The sequence below is a fragment of the Zingiber officinale genome, chromosome 7A, assembly GCF_018446385.1.
Source record: "Zingiber officinale cultivar Zhangliang chromosome 7A, Zo_v1.1, whole genome shotgun sequence".
NCBI classification, from domain to species: Eukaryota; Viridiplantae; Streptophyta; class Magnoliopsida; order Zingiberales; family Zingiberaceae; genus Zingiber; species Zingiber officinale.
In genome coordinates this window covers 3089293-3114095 of record NC_055998.1, presented here as the reverse complement: position 1 = coordinate 3114095, position 24803 = coordinate 3089293, and the positions used below count along the sequence as shown (strand labels likewise).

Sequence of the window (24803 nt, the reverse complement as noted above, 5' to 3'; positions counted from 1 at the left end):
AGATTGCCGGAGAAAGGGCGATGGAGCAAAGTGCGGTAAAGGAAACGATGGGGGGCTTGCAAACGAAGATGACAATGCAGAGTAAAGAAGACGTAGGCAGACGATGCTTATAAACCCCAGGACCGGCCGACCGGAGCCGTCCGATCTAGGTCGCAGAAACCTAGGCAAAGATCAGACCATTGAATTTAAACCACCAAACATAACATTGATATCCTGTCACGTCAGGCATGTGGCGGCAGCGGGCGTGACACGTGGCACCTCACCACGGGGGTCGACATTTAATGAGGGCATGGGGGCGCGCTTAGCCATAATGAGCAGGGATTTACATGATTTCCTAGAAATATGGGTGACATAAGCCCGTATTGCGCTCGCCCAAGATAGCTCAAGAAAAAATTGTTGGTGCACTATCCTTTAGGTCAAGGTTGACTGAGTTGACCAAGCTTGGGTCTTGGTCATAGTTTCGATGTTTGACAATACATGTAGACACATGGACAATGCAGGTGCAGGTGTTCATGTGGGGAGATTCTGATCAGGGATTAATCAGTGTGATTGAAGGAGAGTCAAGTAGGTCAAGAGTGACCGGATACCTGACTAGGAAGTCCTAACTGGTATGTTAGGCAGCAGAAGTGAAAGTCCTGGTGAGTGAAGCCAGGCAGAAGGAAAGCCCTAGTGAGTGAAGCTAGGCAAATTGGAAATCCTGGTGAGTGAAGCCAGGTGAAAGTCCTAGTGAGTGAAGCTAGGCAGATTGGAAATTCTGGTGGTTGAAGCCAGGTGAAAGTCCTAGTGAGTGAAGCTAGGCAGAAGAAAGTCCTAGTGAGTGAAGCTAGGCAGAAGGAAATCCTGGTGAGTGAAGCCAGGTGAAAGTCCTGGTGAGTGAAGCCAGGCAAGGGAAAATCCAGATGGATCAAGGATGATCAGACATCTGGTGGAAGTCCAAGTAGGACAAGAGAGTGACCGGATACTTGGCACGACGAGTAAAGTCCAAGTGGGTCAAAGGGATTGACCAGACACTTGGTGGAAAGTCCTAGCAGGTCAAAGGAGTGACCAGATGCTAGGCATGATGTATCAACAGGTCAAGGTTGACCGGATGTTGGTTTGAGAGGCTTGGGACTTGGTTTTGGGCAAAAACCAAGTGCTGGATCGATCAGTGGATCGATCCAGGAGCTGGATCGATCAGTGGATCGATCCAGGCCTTTCCTAGCAAACAGAGAGCCTCTGGATCGATTCGTGGATCGATCCAGATGGATCGATCCAGAGCACAGAGGCGCTCTGGATCGATCCGTGGATCGATCCAAAGCCTCCCCGATCGATTGGGAATATTCGAATCGATCGGGATCCGACCGTTGCGTCGTATTTGAGCTGCAGGCGTGCGTTGGCTGCAGCATCTCTTCACCGATTCACTCTAGATCTCTCGCCAGCTTCTCCACAGCACTTGCAAAGCTCAGATCGCCAGTTCTTGAAGGATCTTGGAAGGTTTCCAAGTCAAGAGGCAGATCAAAGTCAAGAAGAGAAGCTAGGGTTAGGGTTTGTACTCATTGTAAGCTTGTAAGCTTGTATTTCTTGTATCCTTTCCCTCTCTTCTTGTACTGAGTCTTGTAGGGCTTCTCCGCCCTTGGTAGTTACCATAAAGGAGAGTTTTATTAGTGGAGGGTGCGTGCGTAGGTGTGGATCCTTGGACTAGTCACCTCTTGTGAGGTGGATACCAAGTAAACCAACCTTGTTAGCGTTGTGTGATTTGTTTCTTTGTATTTCCGCTGCACATCTTTGAAGGAACAAGCAACGCCGAGCACTGAGCGAACGCGACGAGCTATTCACCCCCCCTCTAGCTACTTTTCGGTCCTAACAAGTGGTATCAGAGCAAGGCCGCTCTTCACCGGAATCATCACCGGAAGGGTCAAGCATAACAAGAAAAGCTAGAGGGTGAAGAAGTTGAAGCAAAAATTGTCAAAGTCAAAGATATCAAAAAGCTTAACTTCAAGATGCAATTCTAAGATGGACTTGGATTTGACACAAGGGTGGCTCCACCATACACTTCCATGAGTTTTGATTCTTGGAAATCAAGAATTGAAAATTTTCTTATGATGGAGATAGAGCAATGGTTTGCTCTAATGGAAGGCTTCGAGGCTCCAAGAAATTCAAAGGGCAAAGTTCTCAAGAGGAGCAAGTGGAGCCAAGAGCAAGTCCAAAGGTGCGAGGCCAATGATAAAGTGACCAAGCTCTTGGTAAATTTATTGCCAAGCACCATCCTTTGCAAAATTGGAGAATTTGAAGATGCAAAGGAATTATGGAGCAAATTGGCCAAGCTTCATGAAGAGATCCCCTCCACTGTACAAGAGCAAGAAGTATCCAGAGAGGGTGACTCTTTGGAGCAAGACCAAGAGGAGGGCTCCGAGGTTGAGAGATGCTCAACCTCCGAAGAAGAGGAAATCCAAGAAGCTTCATCCTCAAGGGAATGCAACGAAGGGAACAAGGAGGGAGCATACTCCTTGTTTCATATTCAAGATGATGAAGCCTCCACCTCTAGGATTGAGGGGGAGCAATCCTTGGTGACGCCGGATCAAGAAGAAGGAGAAGCTTCTACATCCGGGTCAAGAGATGAAGAGATTGAAGAAGCTTCTACCTCCACGAGTCAAGAAAAATCAAATGGAGGAGAATCAAGATCGGGTCAAGAGGAAGCTTCTACCTCTGGATCCAAAGGAAAAGATGCCACCCCTACAAGCAAAGGTATAAATATTTCAATTAAAAATAAAAATCATATTATATGCTTTGAGTGTAGGGAACATGGGCACTACAAGAGCAAGTGCCCTAAATTGGCCAAGAAGAAGGGCCAAGTGGCACAAAAGGGCAAGACGAAGCCCAAGGAGATCATCCCCAACACAAAGAAGAGCAAGGAGCATATTATATGCTTCTCTTGCAATCAAAAGGGGCATTACCGAAGTCAATGCCCCAAGGGGAAGAAGGTGGTCAAGGCTCAAGGAGGCACTAGTCAAGGGGGAGCCTCCAAGGTAAAGAAGAAGGTATCTTTTATTGAGCCTACCCCCTTACATTATGGTGAAAAGCATGATAGTTCTAACTTTTATCATTTTAATGCAATTTACCATAAGAATAGAAAGCATGAGGGCTTTAAGGAAAAACATGTGGCCCTACATGCCAAAACTACCCAACCTAAGGTTAGGAAGCTAGATAGACACTTGGGCGGGAACACTAAGGAAAATAGACACATGCCCAAGATCAAAAATGCTCATGGACCAAAATCTAAGGATTTAATGATAGAAAATCAAGTCTTGAGGTCAAGACTTGACAAACTAGAAAAGACCCTAAAAAGGATGGAGAATATCCTTAAAGGGCAAAATGAGCAATACCTAGGGCTAGGAGCACAAAGGTCATCCAATGGCTATAGAGGTTTGGGATACAAACCCAAAGCTAAAAAGGATGTGCCTAGTTATCATAGGGTTCCATATAGCTATGGAACAAACCCTAAGTCTAGAGGTCAAGTCAAAGATACAAGGGAAGATATCCCTAGAAGTATCTTTGCAACCAAAGTGACTAAGACTTCTAAGAAGTCTAAGAAAGTCACTAACAAGGTCACAAGGGAGACTATCACTAGAGTTGACCTAGAAAATGTGACCAAGGCTTCTAAGAAGCCCAACAAGGTCACTAGGAAGGTATCTAGGGAAGTTATCCCTAGTGAGTACCTAGAGCATCCAAGGAGCACCAATAGGTGTTGGGTTCCTAGGAGCATCTTCTCTACCCCATAGATGGGTTAGAGAGTGTCAACTCCGATTAGAAGGGTAGTTAACCCAACTTTGAGGAAATTGACACTCAAGGAGCATTTTCAAGGTTTTAGTTAACCTTTGAAAATAAAATGGACCTATTGATTACTCCTTGAAAGAGTAAAATGTGTCTAATGGTGAAAAATTGATTTTATCTTAAAATGGCACAAATTGGGAAAACCTTGAGAAATACCAAGTTGGTATTTTGGTATTCTCTTGGAAATTTAAGGCAATCCGGGCCTTGATTTATGTAATCACTCTTGAGGAAAAATGGAATATGCCAACATTTGAGGACATGTTTATTTTCAATTGGCATACATTAAATCAAGGAAATTAGAAATGCCAATTTAGGCTTTGGCATTCTCTTGAAGCACTTTAGGGCAATCTAGGTTTAAGTTGTAAGTTTAGCTAAGACTTTAAGGATACTTAGATAGTTAATCTAGGTATATTTTATTTATGCTAAATCTTGCCATGATTGTTTGCCCATCATATGCCATGACATCATGTCTAGTTTTGCATTCATGTTTTATTATGAAAAATCCAAAAATACCATGTCATGACATTCATACATCATGTAGTTATAGAATATTTTTCTTTTGAAAATTATTTTATTTTGATGTATGCCATAACATAATCATGCGTTAAATTTAATTCCTTGTAATTAAGGACAAATGGCATTTAACAACACTTATTGACAAGTGACATCCTAGGTGGATGTCTAATATTTCTAAAATGCCTAGATAGATATGCATGATCCCTAGATTAGGGCAAAAACCAAAATCTACATCTCACAAAGACTATAAGGTGACTTGTATGTGATTAGTGCACATTAGATACAAGTGAGATGTTAGGATGATGAACAAAGCTCAAGATGTTGATTTAGTGCATTCTTTTGAGTTTTAGGTTCATCAAAACACATAGTTATGTGTTTTCCCATCATTGGGAAAGCTAATGTACAAGTCATGTGCATTAAGCCCAAGGAACATGATGGGATATTGGTTTTTAAAAGGTTGTTAAAATGTTTTTGAAAGACCTTGGTGAAGGCTATCTTTTGATAGTAATCACCATTGAATAGTTAGACACAAACTTGAAGAAAACACTAAGGTTTTTGCAAGTTTTCAAGTTTGTGTCAATCTTTGAAAATATGAAGTATTTTCATAGAAAACTATTTTTCTTTGATAGTATATGCCCTAAATAATGTCTACACGAAATCTCATGATTTTTGGATTTTTGTAGAATTTTCTAGGGGTTTCTGAAGTTGACTGAAATGGAATTTCAGCAACTATCAGAGCTCCGATCGATCCATGGATCGATTGGAGTGCCTGAATCGATCCGTGGATCGATTCAGAAGGCAAGTCTCCCGCGAGCAGAAGCTCGCTGGATCGATCAGCCGATCGATCCAGGTAGTCTGAATCGATCAGTGGATCGATTCAGAAAGGTTCAATCGATTGGATCCCAACTCCAATCGATCCAAGTTGCTGATTTTGGCTGGGAAGGCCTGATTTCAGCATCTTTGAACCATGGTTAGTCTATGCAACCATTCCAAACCCCTAAAATACATTTGTATACAATACAAGGGTGTTTTCGTGTTGAAAACAAGGATGGAATGGTTAAGGAAGACTTCGTTGAAGTTTAGGTTGAGGTTGTTTCAAATATTGAACATTTAAACCTCAAAACTTCTAAAATTTGGGTTTCCTAAAGGTTTAGGAATTCCAAGTCATTGTTGGTGCAATGATAGAAGTTACCACCATGTTTTTAGGGGGAGGGACTCTTTAAAGACATGAAAAATTATTTTTCATGAACCTTGGAAGGTGGTTAACCTTCTGTTAAGAACATGCTCAAGGTTGAGCGTTTGAACTTTAATGGGGAGTGAATATCCTCATTGTTCAAGTGGGTTCTAGTGGATAATGCTCAAGGATGGGCATTTGCCTACATTGGGGGAGAATGTAAGGTTAAGGATAATGAAGGGTATGGGACCTTCATTATCGTGTTGACCACAACGAGTGAAGTTGTGAACAACGATGAGCAACTCTTCAGGGGGAGAGTTTTCAACAATGGGGCATTTGTTGAAGTGTGCCTAAAATTGTGGCATGGGTTGATGTGTGCTCAAAGATGAGTTGATGTGTGCCAATAGGGGGAGAATGTGTGGTTTAAGCTAGGCTTTCATTACCTATGGGGGAGCTCATAGGGGGAGAATGAAGGGAACCAACATTCATACTTTTGGCATGAATGGAGTTAAGGCTATGGGATTAGCTTAACTCAAAATGGTCCTAACTTAAAGGTATTGTCAAACATCAAAAAGGGAGAGATTGTTGGTGCAATATCCTTTAGGTCAAGGTTGACTGAGTTGACCAAGCTTGGGTCTTGGTCATAGTTTCGATGTTTGACAATACATGTAGACACATGGACAATGCAGTGTGTTCATGTGGGGAGATTCCGATCGGGATTGATCAGTGTGATTGAAGGAGAGTCAAGTCGGTGAGTGATGCCTGGCAGAAGGAAGTCCTAGTGGTATGTTAGGCAGGTGAAAGTCCCGGTGAGTGAAGCCAGGCAGAAGGAAAGCCCTAGTGAGTGAAGCTAGGCAGATTGGAAATCCTGGTGAGTGAAGCCAGGTGAAAGTCCTAGTGAGTGAAGCTAGGCAGATTGGAAATTCTGGTGGTTGAAGCCAGGTGAAAGTCCTAGTGAGTGAAGCTAGGCAGAAGAAAGTCCTAGTGAGTGAAGCTAGGCAGAAGGAAATCCTGGTGAGTGAAGCCAGGTGAAAGTCCTGGTGAGTGAAGCCAGGCAAGGGAAAATCCAGATGGATCAAGGATGATCAGACATCTGGTGGAAGTCCAAGTAGGACAAGAGAGTGACCGGATACTTGGCACGACGAGTAAAGTCCAAGTGGGTCAAAGGGATTGACCAGACACTTGGTGGAAAGTCCTAGCAGGTCAAAGGAGTGACCAGATGCTAGGCATGATGTATCAACAGGTCAAGGATTGACCGGATGTTGGTTTGAGAGGCTTGGGACTTGGTTTTGGGCAAAAACCAAGTGCTGGATCGATCAGTGGATCGATCCAGGCCTTTCCTAGCGAACAGAGAGCCTCTGGATCGATTCGTGGATCGATCCAGATGTCCAAATCGATCAGTGGATCGATTGGGACGCGGCTGCTTTGCGCGATAAGCGCTGGATCGATCCGTGGATCGATCCAGGCATTTTTCCAGAGCACAGAGGCGCTCTGGATCGATCCGTGGATCGATCCAAAGCCTCCCCGATCGATTGGGAATATTCGAATCGATCGGGATCCGACCGTTGCGTCGTATTTGAGCTGCAGGCGTGCGTTGGCTGCATCAACAATTCACCGATTCACTCCAGATCTCTCGCCAGCTTCTCCACAGCACTTGCAAAGCTCAGATCGCCAGTTCTTGAAGGATCTTGGAAGGTTTCCAAGTCAAGAGGCGGATCAAAGTCAAGAAGAGAAGCTAGGGTTAGGGTTTGTACTCATTGTAAGCTTGTATTTCTTGTATCCTTTCCCTCTCTTCTTGTACTGAGTCTTGTAGGGCTTCTCCGCCCTTGGTAGTTACCATAAAGGAGAGTTTTATTAGTGGAGGGTGCATGCGTAGGTGTGGATCCTTGGACTAGTCACCTCTTGTGAGGTGGATACCAAGTAAACCAACCTTGTTAGCGTTGTGTGATTTGTTTCTTTGTATTTCCGCTGCACATCTTTGAAGGAACAAGCAACGCCGAGCACTGAGCGAACGCGACGAGCTATTCACCCCCCCTCTAGCTACTTTTCGGTCCTAACAAAAATTTCACAAGTATAAATGTTCATTGTGTCGATCGGCTTAAGGGATCAGACCTACGACCGAGCGACAAGCTTCAACAGTTCGACTGACAGAGAGCGATCACATAGTCGACCGTTGGGCTATGCTTGTCTGATCAGAAACCAAGGAGTGTTGAAGACAATCAGGTGGAAAGCTTCACAGACTTTGTCCAGTCAGTCGGACTTGCAGCCTCCTTCGACTAGACTTGAGGGGGAGACATGTGATGCGGTGATAAGGCGGGGCTACCCCATGAAGGATAATGGCCACGGTAGAGGTCAAAGTCAAGGCGGTCAACGCTCAGATAACACTAGCCGGTCGAGCGAGCATGCCCCGACCAGGGGGAGAAGGTCCCGATCCGATGTCGCCTTCGACATAGGGAGGTGTTAGATGACCAACGCTCAATGGAGGAGGAGATGCTCAATGTGCAGAAGTCGGGCCGAGCGGCTATCCCGCTCGGCAAGGCAGCAGGACTTAGCACAAGCAGAGTGGAACTTCGACCGAGCGGCTACCTTGCTCAGCCAAGCAGCAGGACTTAGCACAAGAAGAGTGGAATTTCGACCGAGTGGGCAAGACATAAACAAAGTGGAGTACGACCGAGCGAACGTGGCAAAAGCACGGTCGAGTTCTGGTCAAGCGGGCGAGATATAGGAACAATGAAGTTCCGGCCGAGCGGCTAGCTCGCTCGGCCTAGCAGCATACTCTCTCTAGTATCCATCAACATCCCTTTGAGAGTTAGTGTCGCCGACACTAGGCATGGACATCCAGAAGATCGTATGGCGGAAGCTTCCACTGTTACTTCAGAGATATGCTCGTCCTGTTAAGGCACTGTGTCAGGGATACTTTATTGACAAGTCTTTTCAGGAAAAATTTTGGGAAGTGTGCTCGCCTTGGGAAGCATGCACAGGCGCTAAATGAGCTATGTTGGTGTTGCAAGGTTGCAAACATAGTCCCACATTGAAAACACATGGGAAAGATCATGGATTTATAAAGAGAAATATATCTCCATTGGCATGAGTCCTTTTGGGGAGAGCCCAAGGGCAAAGCCATGAGGGCCTAGGCCCAAAGTGGACAATATCATGTCATTGTGGAGATATCTAAATTCTTTTCGATCCTACAAGCTCTATATAAAGGGGGGTCCAAGTATCGGCGGAGGTATGCGCAATACAGTGTTGTTGCTACTGTTTATTATAGTTGTTGCTCCGCCTTCTACTTCATCGTTGGTGACTGACTTGAACATCGGAAGGCCAACGCCGGGGACCCTTTCCCTGGCTCGGCACTGACATAATCTGTTCTACAGGTCGGAGCGGAGTCTACAGGCGGTCAGCGGGAGAGCCACATCCCCATCCTTCCATCTCATCGACTTTCGGACAGGATCATGAGGAATCTTTGTCTAACCTCCAGTTAGGACTTTTTCAATCAAGTAACCGGTCAGCCTTAACCAAAACTTGGTCAATCCTTGGCTCTTCTTCACATCAAACTTGGTCAATCCTTGACCAAAAGGGAATTGCACCAACAATCTCCCTAATCGGATGATTGCACCTACAATCTCCATATATTGTTAAACATCGAAACTCACACATACTCAAACTTGAACTAACTTATACTTAGTTAACTTAGTCAACCTTAACAGAAGGATATTGCACTAACGCGAACAAAAATCTTCCAACTCACCCTTCTCTGTATAGTAAAATCCAATGGCCAATGATCAGTCTATCGCATCTAGAGCGAGGTGTGATATCGTATTGGGGTTAATTTTTTTTGTATTGGGTTAATTTTTATTTTTATTTTTTGACGAAAGACCAAAGGAGCTAGAAGTAGTATAGGTGTCCTATCTTGTCTCCCCTTATTAAAATTGTGACAAAGTCTAACAGTAATCTCAATGCAGACAATTGTAGAATCGATACTGATGTTGTGTGCAAACTTACCAGATTGATATTCCTGTTGATGGCGTACTTGTCTTCGAGTTTCGACAATTCTATTTTGTATTTTCTCTCTGATGATGGCATGTTTCTTATCTCCTGAAGCTTCACCTTCATGCCTTCATTGTTAGGTGTTTGAAATTAACGACGATAAATAAAAAATTGAAGTACAAAAGGAAATAAAATTTTGAACGCACATAGTTTTACATGGAAAATCCTTACAGGGAAAAATTACGAAAAGAGATATGAGAATTGATCCTGTCTAAAAGATGGTGAGATGATGTGCTGATGGCTGAATAGTTAACTCGAGCCAAACTTTTCCCTTCTCGGAGAGGCCTCCTCGCGATCCTGCGCACACTCCGACGATCAAACAGAGTGATAGTGACAAAAAACCAAGGAATGAGTCCCTGGCAATGCCCTCCGACGCTTAAGTTAGTATGACCCCAAATGAAGGAAATGAAGGACAACAGAGAAAAGTGTTCACGCGATAATAAGACGTATATGATGTAAATTGTGTACATTGCTAACGGAGAGGACCCCCTTTATATACCACCTATCATAACCTCCGTGATCATGAGGTGACATTGTGTGTCGGAGTTTATTAGTTTGTTGTGTAACGAGTATTCAAGAAATCTTTTATCTACCCACAGATGTATCTTTTTTGTCGTTTATGGCTTAGGTCTTTGATGAAGCCGTTAAATGAATATGTTGTTATACATGGTTGACTGATAGGAAACAAGATAACCTCCAAAGGAATATTCTCCGATAATTCTGACAGGTTGTTAAAATATTATCTGTTACATGCCTGCTGAATATATCTTGGTCGGTTAACAAAGCTGATCGCCCTTATGCCTATCCTTGCATTAAGCTGCTTTGTTATGTATTGAATGCTGCCAGAAACTCGGTCGGAGATTCATATGATACATTGAGCATACTAGAAATCCGTTTAAGTAACCCTCTGATAAACTATGTGCACTAAAGATCCATTTGGAATTAAATATGCAACTAAGTTTCTTAATTCCGCCTGGCTTTATGGCCAGCCGTGAATGAAGAATTTTATGAAGTTAACTGCCTCGAACCCAGCTGGCCTTTCATCTGGCCAGGCATATACGGAAAGATTTATAAGGCTACAGGCCTTGAGCTCGACCGACTTGTCATTTGGCCGGACGTATACGAAAATATTTACGAGGCTTAGTGTTTTTGGCATGACCGGTCTTTCATTCGACCGGGTGCACATAGATATTTATGAGGCTAAGGGTTCTAGGCCTGGTCGATCTTTTATCTGGCCAGGTGCACATAGAGATTTATGAAGCTAAGTGTTTTAGGTCCATCCGGTATTTTATCAAGTCGGGCACATATAGATATTTATGAAGCTAAGTGCTTTAGGCTCGACCGGTCTTTCATTCGGCCGGGTGCACACCGATCGAGCTAGATCCAAAAACCTTGATACTGGGTGAACAAACAAGCTAGATGGGAAGTACACTCCTATCTCAACTTTGACTACCACATCACCTTGACCTTGACTACCAGGTCACTTTGAGTTTGACTGTCAAGTTATTTCTTGGGCCCGCTTATTACAACCCATATCAAGAATATTTCACTATGCAATAATTTTAGTACTAACTTTTAAAGAAAAGAAAAACCAACTACTAAAGAAGGTGATATTACTATATCCTAAAAATATATTTTATAAGTAAAGTATAAATATGCATTGAGAAATCAGATCGATTTAATGGATGGTTAATCCTTAATGTCACACCACTATATTTTTAGACTGATACAAAGTAGAGTTAGGGTTTCAAACTCTAACATTAGGCTTAGTCATTCTGTGTGGCAACCCCACGTTAGCACCTTTATGCAGCACGTGCATTTTAGCATTTGCAAACGACTCTAGTCTAATTCCAAAAGCAATACAATCTGTTTTCTCCTGCACAAACTGATCAACCCAAGAGCTGGGACCAACACCATGTTGTGTTTGACATTCATCAACCCAATTATGAGCAATGGATCCAGTGGTTGGTGTCAGGGGCGAATCCAGCGTGGGGGGAGGGCATCGGCGGTTTCCCCTCCTTGTCAGCAATGTAACCCGTAGTATTATGAAGTTCTACTAGTAAAGATGGAGGATACCACCCCTTGTTTCATGTAAACAACTCAGATCGTGATCACCCCTCCATGCTTAAATTCCTGGATCCGCCACTGGCTAGTGTGATTTAATTTAAATCAACTATAAGCTCACCCCTGCTCATCTTTGAAACAAACCGGGGGATTTTTGAATTCTCAAATTCTGGTTCATCATTTGGTGCCAATGTATGTGCAAGCATTTGTGATTGTTCCATTGCTGCTATTTGCGACATGTTTGCACCTCTTATCTGGCCACTTCTTGGCAACTGAGAATGTTCCCGTTCAAACTCTGTCGCCCAACCATTGATGTCGTGATGTTGTTTAAAAGAATGAGCCCATGTCTCAAGATCTGCATCGTAACCAAATTCATCTACAACTTTTACTTTATCATTATAAACTTGATTGTCAAATATTTCAATCTTATCATTCAAATTAATATCCTCCCTCATGTCGTCATCGTTGGATTGCGCCCCACAGAAGCCCTAATCTATGGTCCCTCTTGGTCTTCATCATTGAATTCATCGTCTTACTAGCCACTACGTTCAGTGTTCTCCTTCTCATAAACGTCCTTCACATCCGAGATTGTCCAGTGATGGTGTTGGACTGGATTTCTTCTATTTTAGTTTTCAAATATTGTCATCATCCTTTCTGTAAGTTATTCCACAACCCCTTTCATTCGTTCCATTCGTTCATTGATAACTCGAACCATTCAATATTTCATATCATGATCAAAAGCATAATCTAATGACAATAATGGAAAATAATCTCAAATTGATTTCAATCAATTGATATTTATTATATTTGACATTACAATCAAAATCAAGATCGACATGAATCAAATAACAAGAATAATATTTCCAAATCTATTATATTCATTACTATTCTTATAATTGTATGTCATATTTAATCTTTTTATTATTGTTTGGACAACTTGTATAAATAAGTCTATTGGCTTTAGTAAATAATATATCAAAAAATTAATTCTCTATTATATTTCTTTTCTTTATCTATTAGTTTTGATATGGTATCAGAGTCATCTTCTCTTCCTCCCAATTTTTCTTACAGCAACTACAGGAGTTTCTACATGCTAGTTTGATATCATCGTCTACAGTGCGACAACGTCGACAACTTCGACGGCAACAACAGCTTTGGTAATAGCAGTTTTTCTTCTCATTTCATCAACAATTCTTTTTCGTCGATGGCAATAACTTCGGCAACGTTAATCGTAACAAGGCAGAGTTATTATTTATTTGTTTTATTTTTGTGTTTGTTTGTTTGTTTGTTTCCCCTTCCTTCTTCACTTCTTTAAAAAAAAAAAGGCGGGGACAAAAGCTGGAAAAAAAACAGAAGTAGAGAAAAAAATAATAGAAGCAAAAAAAAATGTCTTCTTTAGATTCTACTAAGATCCTTGTATCATCACAAAATATCTCTTTCCCTTTTCATACGGTTCATTATTTTTCCGTTAAACTTGACCATGATAAATATTTACCATGAAAATTGTAATTTCTTCTATTACTTTGTGTTCATGACTTACTTGGTCATGTTGATAGTACTTTCCATGCTTGTTGGCCTCAACATCGGTCGTCTGGTTTGGGAAGCTCTGTATCATTCTTTTGCATCCCACTCTCAAGCATGGATTCTCCAACTTCATCTAATTACAGTTTGTGCAACAGGGAGATGTTTCTATCAATGATTATATGTAATCAGTTAAGACCATTGTCAATAACCTAGCTACAATTGGACATCTGGTCCCTAATCCAGAAATAGTAATGCATGTTCTTGCAAGTTTGGGTTCTCAATATGATAGCTTTGTTCCCAATATGATGATTCGCATGGATCAAGTGTTACTCGAAACTCTTCAAGGTATGCTATCTTCTTATGAAAGACTTCTACAAATATAATCTCAAAGTATGCTACCTTCTTACTGATTCCAATTCTGGAAATGAATCTTGATACACCATTGATACTAAAACTTAACACTTGACTCCAACTCATAGTTTAGTTACTGAAATTTCCAACTTTTATTAATTCTGTTTCCAGCTCCTTTGAACTTTCTTACAACTGATACTTCCTTGATTCCAAGCTCACTAACAATTCCATTAAACACAGAATTAATCAAGTACTACACTCCAATTTTTGCTAATCCTGTGAATTGATTTTCAAAATCAAAATTCAACTTAACACCTACTAGTTCAAGATTTGACACTTGAAAGAATATGTCACACAGTTAAGCTTTGAAAAGGTTTCCTCTAAACGCTAAACTATAATCAACTTGTTGACACTACAAACTTAAGAACTTGAATTTAGAACATGTTGTTCACAAACAACATCAACAATTAGCACAAGTTTTTCTCAACAAGGACCAATTTTGAAAATGCATCCAATTTCAATCCTACATCTCCCCCACACTTAAAATTTGTCCATCCTGGACAACAAAATAGTGCACACAAATTAGAAAGTTTCAGCTAACTTGACACAAAATCACTACATTCATTATGTTATTTCTAATTGTTGTTCTAGGATCGACTTGATATTTCTCTCACAATTTCAAGAGTATAGTCCTTGTTTACTTCTTCATTCATTTAGGTAAATTAACAAAACATTTAAGATGCTTATCATGTAGATTCCATCTCGAATGGAATTCTTGCAGAATTCTAGAATCTAAATTTCTGAACTTAACTTATTACTGAGTTTTCATTGCATTCCAGTAGCACTGATGATAATCCTTCTTATGTCCACATTTGCATTTAATCCAACATAGTGTCGTCCACATTAGAGAGACCTTTACAAACTTTTCATTACTGTAGAACTTCTGGGTTAAAGGTTTAATGATTACTTAAGCTCTTCCAGATTCACAACAACTACAAATCTGAATCTCTATATCAACTGCTTTCAGTTCCACTTCTCTAATCTTCTTAGAATTTCGGACCAAACCTTCAAGATTTAACCTCAATAGAACTTCTTATTCTATAGTCAACCAAATATAGTTTGTCTTCAATTCCTTTCTAATCAGATAATCAATTTAGAACACTAATACAATTCTGCAATTCTATTCCAGATTTCAGCTTCACTCTTCAACTTCAGAGCTTTTTTTTATGCCATCGAGAGGGAATCATCGCAAATGTTATACACTTAACTATCACTGCTCCTACTTTTCAACAAAAATAGATTTGAATTTTTCAAATTCAGCTCCAGAAATTTGATTACAAGGTCTGCAAATTCTGTCTTAAACAATTCTATTTTCATTTCTGAAAATCCAACATCTCTTCAAACTAGTGTAGCTATTCATTCTTTGTCACTAAATACTGAATATGGTTTGATTTTTAAAAATTTTAGAAATTTCCAGTAGCTTTAACATATTTCAGAATTTCTGAGATGTTGATATCTATTAATTCCCGAAATTACAGCTTCTCTTTTCACAATTCTGTTCTTGTCATTCCATCTCATTATGTTTTTCTTTTCAATCATTTCTAATTTGTGGGTGACAAAAATAGTACTTGGATTGACTCCCAATAAAGATAATTGATGTTCCATTCAAACAATCCAACCAAATTGTGCTTCTCTATAGATTCAATTCTGTTGTACACAGTTTTATAGTTTTAGAAATTAGAAACTATCCATTCAATTTAAGAACACCATTAGTTACTAAAAATACAAGAATTTCACTTGAGTTTCTCCATGATTTTAGAGCAGCTGATAAAAGTTTGGTACACACTTGATACAACTCAAAAACTGAATTATGTTTTTCAACTTTACACCTCACTGTTTGAGTATCAATTACTGCCCTTTTCTTCAACTTTTAAGAGTTTAGGATACCATCTTCAAATGCTAAATGAGTGAAATGGTACTCATCAATTAAATTTTGAATTTTGATCCATAATAATCAAATTACTAGCATATCAACATCACTATTTTCCAGTTTCCCTCACTATTTTAAACAATGTGATACTTATTCTGTAAAATTCAGTTTGAAAAAGACATGGAATGAAATGAGAAATCATTTGTTACATAAAGTATAAGATCTTCACTAAATTCCTCACTGAATTTAGAGTTGCTGATATGGAATTAGTACAACTTCTCAAACAAAACTGTAGTGTAGTACAGATTTCACCTAGCTATTTTGAAAGCTACTGATACTTCTGTTTCAAACATCAAATTTGATAGCAAGCTGAATAAAATTTCAATAGCTTCTAGTACCTTCCTTGTGTAGTACTTCATCAAGATCAAAGCTAGAATGCCTTTCATCATCTTAAATTTGCCAAGTTCAAAGTAGCTTCCTTACCCAACAGAATTTTTGCAGATTTTGCATTTCAGAACTAGAGAAATCAGAATTTCAATCATGCAACACCAAGTAGAAATGAAACCCTATGCATTGAAACTTTGTGATTCCATTCTTATTTGTAGTTGCACTTCCTTTGATTATACTTTGTGTAAGTTCTTCCCTAGCTCAGTTAACTTCCCAATCTGGATTTGTTTGACTGTAATTTCAGTAACTTATAGGTCCTGTCAAATTCTAAACATAACAAATTCTGTAGTAGCTTCAAGTAAAACATCTATATTTCTGAATCCTTCAAATTTTGATATGCATCCCTCAAGCTAATGTGAAGATAGTAACTTATCCATTCCGCACATCATGAAACATTGCAAAAATCTTCTAGATTTCTATACACTCAAACATTTGATACTTTCAAGATTCTGTTCAAAGCAATTTAGGAAATTCCTTCTGTTGTATAGTTGAAGAAATAAACAAGGCTAATATTGTTCAACCTCTGCATTCAATACCTTAAAGAGTCAGATTTGATGATAGGTTCTCAGCTCTCAAGTTCAGTATCTTAGAAATCTCAACAATTCTGGTTCTTCATAAATTCAGCAAATCCTAAAAATCATTAGCTTTAGAGTAACCCAACCCCATTTAAGCAAGATACCACAATCAACTTTTTTGCATTGTACAAATTTCAGAAATTAATTCTACAATCTAATTTTTTAGCCTCACTAGAATCTGATTAACAAAACTTATGTATTCAAATGAAAACCCATAGAACTGATACAAATTCCATCCATTAAAGCTTAATTCTCATATTCAACTCAAAATTTCCAAACCCACACTTCGAATTCAGCATTTCTGATTAAAGAATTACTAAAACTAAGTTGGTACAACATAACCATTCCAAAATCCGAATTCTATTTCAGCTTGATTAGTTGAACAATCTCCTCAAATGCATATGAGAATCCACAATATTTCTAAATTCAACAGAAGATAACAAACTAAAAGAGCTTCATAAATACTAAACCTCTATTTCTAAATTTCTAAATTTTTGCATTTCTGCAAAATTCCAGCTCCTAATACATACTGCATTTTATACTAACAATAATTTCATTTTCATTTCAACATTGAAAAATAATCTTCATCAATTCCTTATCATAATCCAGAATCATTCAACATGAGAAATGCACTTGAAATAGCTTATAGAACAACTTCCAGAAATCCATAACATATAAATTCCAGAAACTATCCTTCTTCAAGTTCCACTTAAACAACAATTCTTATTCAATGATCACTTTCAAATTCCATCAATTAATTCAGCACTTCAATACTAATCACTTGACTTCTTCAATTTCTGAAAATGCTCACAGCACAACTAAATAGAAGCTCACAAATTGGCACAACTTTTCAAATTTTCAACACTGCATACCACTTTTTTTTTTCAAAAATCTAGCACATCTTCCCCCACATTTAAACCTTTGTCCGTCCCAGCCAAAGAATCCATCACATAACATTCAAAGTATCCACATCCAAAAGATTTAGAAATGAGAGAAAATAAAATGATATGATGATTAACAAGAAGATTGGTAAGAAATTGTGCAGAAGAAAGAGAAACAAATAGATTCACCTTCATAAGAATGATTCAATTTATGACATTGTGGTGTTGAAATAATCAAAGCAAGTTCTAGAGTGACACTAACACAAGTGCATCACACAATGAAGCTTAATCCTCACTAGGTATTCAAATTATCATCTCAATTCATCAATCTAGAATCCATCATTAAGTAGCAACCTCATGTAATCCAAGAATCCAATTATGACAATAAATTTTAAAACTTAACAAAAAAATTTAACTAGCTTTCAAAATTATCTAAAATGATATAAAGAATTGCCAAGGGGTACATTTTATTTCTAAAACCAAAAAAACTATTTACAAGACCAACAAAATGACTCAAAACCAACAAGTTTGCCAAAGTAAACTAAGAGATTGTTCATATATCAAAGTAAAGACATGGTATCTACAATGAAAAATAAAAGGTGGAATGGAACAAACTCCCCTGAATTTCTCGTGGTGGAATACGGTTCAATATTAGGAGCCAACACAGAAGTGGAATATACTTAATGGCAGTGAGCCTCTTCTTCATGTGATCAATATTGTCAAGTTCAGCTCCCTCCATCATCAAAGGCTCAAATGAATCCATGACTACTGAATACATATCCTGGTCTCACCTAAAATAATAATACAAATAAAATCACCAGACACAAGAAGCTCAAAATATCAAACACACACACACACACACACACACACACACACACACATATATATATATATATATATAATAAATGAGAATCAAGGCATTGAACAAAATAATAAAACAATCCTAAGATCACCAAACACAGATGTGTCCCGACAATGACTCCAAAATTTGATAACAAGTCTGTCACACATGCAAATCAAATTTACAATTTATATTCAATGAACCCCTTAACTACACAATGATGTCGTAATAAAGAGCTCATGGTCGAATCACTTGAGGAACTAACAATCAGATGTTTGTCTTAGACTTAGAACTATTTTTAAGATTTTTAACATGAAAATGGGGGTTTAGATTGTGATTCTAAATTTAACAAATTAAAAGCAAAACAAGTAGGAAACTAATCTAATGCTGGAATGAAATCTAACTAAGTGTTAACAATTAATCCATAATACATTGTCACTCTACGCTATGAATTTCACCATCAACACAAGTAATCTATAGATTGAAATAGCAAGACACGTAAGAAATTTAACTAAACAACAACTTAAATTTGTTCTAAGCTACAAAAACAGTAATGAAATGAAGGGAACTGATCCAACTCGCAACCAACTCTGCAATAAACTCTCTTGCCGTTACACAAAAATGCTCTTGAAAATGTCCTGAAAGCAATCAACGAAGAAGATCCCAACTCCCAGCTAATAACAAATATGCCTTTGGGAAATGCTTTTCAAGCAATCAACGAAGAAGAACTGAACGCCAAGATGGTGCTGATGATGCTCACAGCTCCTGGGAAACACCCTTCAAGCTTGCAAACAAGGCTGTTGGATGATGGAAACTTAGATTGGGGAAACGCCCTCTGATCTGTGTAGGTAGTGGAAAGCAGAAATCAAGATTATGGATAGGGGAAACTCCTCCTGTTGCGCTCTAATCCTTTGACGTCGATTGCTGGTTGCTCAGCTTTCGCCGTTAACGAAGGAAATTGTATCTTTGAATCTGGATGGAGGCAGCAGATGGTAAGAATGCCTCCAAATGTTGCTAATGGGAAGTGAAATCACAGATCAGAGGAATGCCTCCAAATCTGTGGTGGAAACTGAGAATTCAGACATCAGCAAATTTATCGTCGAAACCTCCCTCCAACGAACTTCTAGTTGGTCGAAAGATGGTCTAGTAGCTACCTTGAAACTCCCTCTTTGACGCCGACACTTGAGGAGTTGATCGGAGGTGAATCGGGAGCTGCGGGAGAGAAAATCATGGATGAACAGTAAAGATGGGTTTGAAAGATGGGTTTGAACCATTATGAATAGTAGATTTAGGTTTGGTTCAAGTGAGGTTTTAGGGATTTGTTGAGGAGGATTTGACTTGGGTTAAACTTGAGAGGTAAACTCCTTGTGATGGGTTGAATAGATTTAGTTGAGCTTCTTCATCAAGTTGGTTAAACCAAGCTTATTGACCCTTGATCATGCACCACTTAGAGTCAATTTTAGTGTCCTATAAAACAAGAATCAAATTGTGAGGAAATATCATGAATTAGAAGAAAAATGCACTTAAGCTCAAAACAATCATCCACATATAAACATGATAAAAATTGTATGTTAACACATGCAATTAAATCCAATAAGCCCAATATCAACCAAAAAGAATATGCCAAATAAATGAGTTATCAGTATCTTGGGTCCTAGTTCATCTCCACAAATTCTAGTAGACTCAACAGCTAGTGGTGATCCACTCTCTAGTTCTGATTCCAATCCGTTTGATCACTCATCTCCAAGTAGCTCTGATGATGATACTCCTCGACAAATGCTTCCTCTAAATGATATTTATGCACGATGTCAACCAGCTTCCGCTCGTTATCCTCTTCCACTGATCTTATTGCTTCTTCAAATTCTGTTAAACCTTCTAGCTTTACACAGGTAGTCAAAGATCCAAATTAACGTATTGTAATGACTACAGAGTTTGATCCTCTTCTTCGCAATGCAACCTGGAGCTTAGTTTCTTGTACTCTATCTATGAATATTGTGGGCTCTAAATGGGGTTATCGAATTAAGTATCGTGCAGCTGGATCTATTGAACGTTACAAAGCTCGCCTTGTTGCTAAAGGTTTTAATCAACAACTAGGTATTGACTTCAATGATACTTTTAGTCCTGCCGTTAAAATTACAACTATCAGATTACTACTATCTATAGCTGTTAGCTCCAATTGACCAATACGACAATTAGATGTTTCCAATGCTTTCCTTCATGAACACCTTGAAGAAACTGTTTTTATAGAGCAGCCACCTGGATTCATCCACCCGCAACTTCTAACACATATGTGTCAACTTTAGAAATCTATATATATTTTTCGGCAAGCACCTCGTGCATGGTTTCATCATCTATCTACCTGGCTTCATACTCAGGGATTTTTTGGCTCAAAAACTGACTCTTCCCTATTCTACAAATGTAATGGGAGATTTTTAATATTTTTTCTGATTTATGTGGATGATATCTTAATAACTGGCAGTGATCAAAATGATATTACTACTTTACTCCATCTTCTTCATTAAGAGTTTCATATTCAGGATCTTGGCAATGCTCATTTTTTCCTTGATATAGAGTTTTTCTCACATTCTGAAGGTTATCTTCTCTCTTAGAATAAATATATTACTGGACTTCTATAATAAGCTAAAATGGATGGTGCACGTCCTATCTCCACACTAATCATTAAAGGTGGGTTCACTGCACCTTCATCATCCTCTTCATTAGCTGACTCCCAAATCTATCTAAGCATTGTTGGTGCCCTATAATATGTCACCATTACACGACCCGATATTACTTTTGCTATGAATCGTGTTTGCCAATTTATGCATGCTTCTACTAAACACCATTAGGAAGGTGTTAAGAGAATTCTTCGATATCTCAAAGGCACTATTTTATATATTCTTCTTTTATATCGTCAGTCCTCACGAGAGTTGATGGCCTACAATGATGCAGATTGAGCTGGATCTCTCGAAGATAGACGTTCTACTAGTGGATATATCATATTTCTGTGATAAAATCTTGTTTCCTGTCTTTCAAAAAAGCAACCTACAGTCTCTCTCTCTAGTATTGAAGCTAAGTATAAAACTATAGCTAATACGACGTCAAAAATTATTTGGCTCTAATCTCTTCTTTCAGAATTACACTTTTCCTCAACCGATATGCCCAAAATCTGGTGTGAAAATATTGGATCAACTTATCTTGTGACAAATCCTATTTTTCATGCTCGTACCAAACATGTAGAGATTGATTTTTGTTTTCTTCGTGAGAGTGTGACGACTCAACAATTTTCAGTTTCTTATATTTTTACTGCAAATCAAATTGTTGATATATTTACCAAGTTATTATCCAAAAAACATTTCACCAAGTTAACACTTAAATTCAACGTTCAAGTACTCTCTTTGAGTTTGTCAAGGGTAATGACAATAATAAAAAATAATCTCAAATTGATTTCAATCAATTAAAATTTATTATACTTGCCATTACAATCAAAATGAAGATTGACATGAATTAAATAACAAAAATAATATTTCTAAATCTATTATGTTCATTACTATGCTTATAATGATATGTCATATTTAATCTTTCTATTATTGTTTAGATAACTTGTATGAATAAGTCTATTAATTTTAGTAAATAATATATCAAAGAATTAATTCTCTATTCTATTTCTTTTCTTATCTATTAGTTTCGACATGATACTGTCTTCTCGAAAATATAATTATGTAAGATCAACTCGGCTCTGATATCAAGTAACATAGTAGATAACTATCGATTCCATTGATTCATGCATGAATACTAAAAATGATTTTTTAAACTGTGTCGATTCCTTAAAATGTCAAAAGATAAATAACCAAACTCGATATTTAGTAAAAAATGACACCACCATAAATTATTATTAATAAAAAAAACTCCCTCAAAATATTAAAATATTAAACATGACCATAAATTATTATTATTAAAAAAAACTCCCTCAAAATATTAAAATATTAAACATGACCATAAATTATTATTATTAAAAAAAACTCCCTCAAAATATTAAACATGGCGAATATAGAGACTAAGACCCTAAATATCTAAAAGACTAAAACACTCCCAAAAATTAACTCAGTAAAATAATAATAAAAAATACTAAAATTAATCTACCATTCCCGCAACACTCACATTGCTCGTGAACTCCTCGTCCTCCACCAGCGCCTCCATGAATGCAGGCTCCAGGCATATCTCCAAGTCCATGCTGCCACCCCCTTCCGGCCCCGCGTAGAACGTCACCTTCCCGTCGAACTTGTGCGCTGTTCCACTCCTCGCCGCCACCGCCCGTCCCCACCCGAAGTCGCACCCGTACATGTCGAACCGCGGCGACCCGCCCATCATCACGCTGAAACGGTCGAACATGCTCACCTTATACACCACCGGCTTCGCCAGCCACCCTGCCGCTGCCTTCCGTATGCTACCATCAGTGTGCGCCGCGATCGCCTGGTGGACGAGCCGCGCGGCCCACCCGAGGTCGCGAGCCAGAAGCTCCCCCGCCGTGGCGGTGGCCATTTGGGCGTGGATCGAGTTCCCGAAGTACTCCGGCGAGAGCGGCGGACGCAGCCGCTCGCGGTTCTGGCACGCCACCCTGCAGTTGGTGGTCTGTTTGGCCGGAAGGCCGCGAGCGCGCGTGATACATCGCCAAAGCAACGCCGTCACGGATTGGAAGGAGGATATTGTGGCCCCCGAACTCGAGCTGCTTTCTTTGTTAGCTCTGGCTTTCAGTCCGGCGATCAAACCAGCGGCCAGGTGGAAGACCCGTTCGCGATAAACAGGCATCCTGAATCGCTCGATGAACTCCTCCGGCCGTGTGAAAGGGAGCTTAATCGGCGGTTCGAACGATCCGTCGAAGAACCAACGCCGATGGACGGGTGGACTAGACTGCAGGGCTCCGCCTCGAGCGATTTCGGCCCATGCCTTAAAGAACTTCCAGTACGAGACGCCGTCGCCCACCACATGATTGAAGCAGCAACCGAGGAAGATGCCGTCAGCCAGCTCCGTCACCTGCACCGCGAGCAGCGGCAGCGACCGACCGTCGTAGTTAACGGCGCCGTCGAGGGAAGAAAGAGCGGACGAACAGTGGCACGTTGCTCGAAGGCGACAGAACGGACGCGACGGTCGGGGCGCCCTCGACGACCGCGTGGGTGAACTCAGCTCCCTGGCCATCGCAGTCAATCGACACGTAGATGCCCGACGCGTCGAGGGCTTTCTCGGCGACGATGCGGCCGGCGAGGGGGAAGAAGTGGAAAAGAACAGCGGAAAGCGAGGACTTGAGGCGTTCGATGATAGCGACAGCGGTGAGGTGGCGGGGCGTGGAGAAGAGGAGGCCCTTCTGAATGTAGTGGCTGGAGAGCATGGCGAGGTCCCAGTGCGCGAGGTGGCACCGGGTGCGGGAATGTGGCGGAGATGGCTTGACGGAGCAAGTGGACAAACGGCGGAGGATGAACGGAGGATCAAAAGCCATAGGTGGCTCTCCCTCGCAGCAAGTGTGTAGTTCGCTCAGACGAACCAAGTATTTATAGTCGTAGGACGGCACCTACCGGCTCGAATAATAAAACATAAAAAATAATGGAAAGACAATTATCATGAACTCTTAAATCCGAACTTGATACGTACGTATAACTTTCTACCCGTAAGTTTTCTTAATCACGTAACTGATGTCGAGATAATCTGCCGACAAAAGTACATCGTTATTTTCAGAAAATATTGAGCACATGTTGTTTTTGAAGACTCCGGAGTCCGGACACATATGATTAGATATAAGTGTTTTGACAAATTAATACGTAAATTGCTTTTCCCCTCCTGATGTGACACCCATCCCTCGAGAACATATTTTTAGTCCGTAAATTATAAATCAGAGGATGATCGATTACATAAAGATTCTTAATTTAGATGGGTCTTATTTTTAAATAGATGAGATTCATTAAAATCAAGGATCCACATCAGTAGATCATCCTTTGGTCTGCAATTTACGGATCAAAGGATCCCTACTGCTCCCCTCCTCTCCCTCTCCCTATGAAATGATAGTTCTACCCTTTCTTTTTTCTTTATTTTTTTCAATTTTATTTAATTTTATTTTTTGAATAATTTTATTTATGATTTTTTCACCAATATTTATATATTTTTAAATTTTATTTATATTTTATTTTAAATTAATTTTGTTTATTATTTTTTTAATTCTATTTAATTTTATTTTTTAAATTAATTTAGTTTATTATTTTTTTATCAATACTTATATATTTTTAAATTTTATTTAATTTTATTTTTTAATTATTACTTTTTAAATTTTATTTAATTTTATTTTTAATCAATTATATTTATTATTTTTTTATAATTTTTTTATTTTTTCAAAACACTCTCTCCCTTTAAATTACGACATATGTCAGAACCTCCATTTCCTTTAAATTATCCCCTTATATTTTTGACACATGTCAAAATCTCTTTTAAATTATCCTTCTTACAACCTTTGACACATGTCAAAATCTCTCATCCCTTCAAATTATCCCCTTCCAACCCTTGACACATGTCAAAATCTCTCATCCCTTCAAATTATCCCCTTCCAACCCTTGACACATGTCAAAAATTTTTATCCATTTAAATTACTCTACATCCAACT

General features: G+C 39.3%; 1 pseudogene; it reads right to left on the bottom strand.

Moving 5' to 3' along the window:
* Nucleotides 1-17791: 17791 nt before the first annotated feature.
* On the bottom strand, nucleotides 17792-23658 carry LOC121999857 (annotated as a pseudogene).
* Between the last annotated feature and the right edge of the window lie 1145 nt (nucleotides 23659-24803).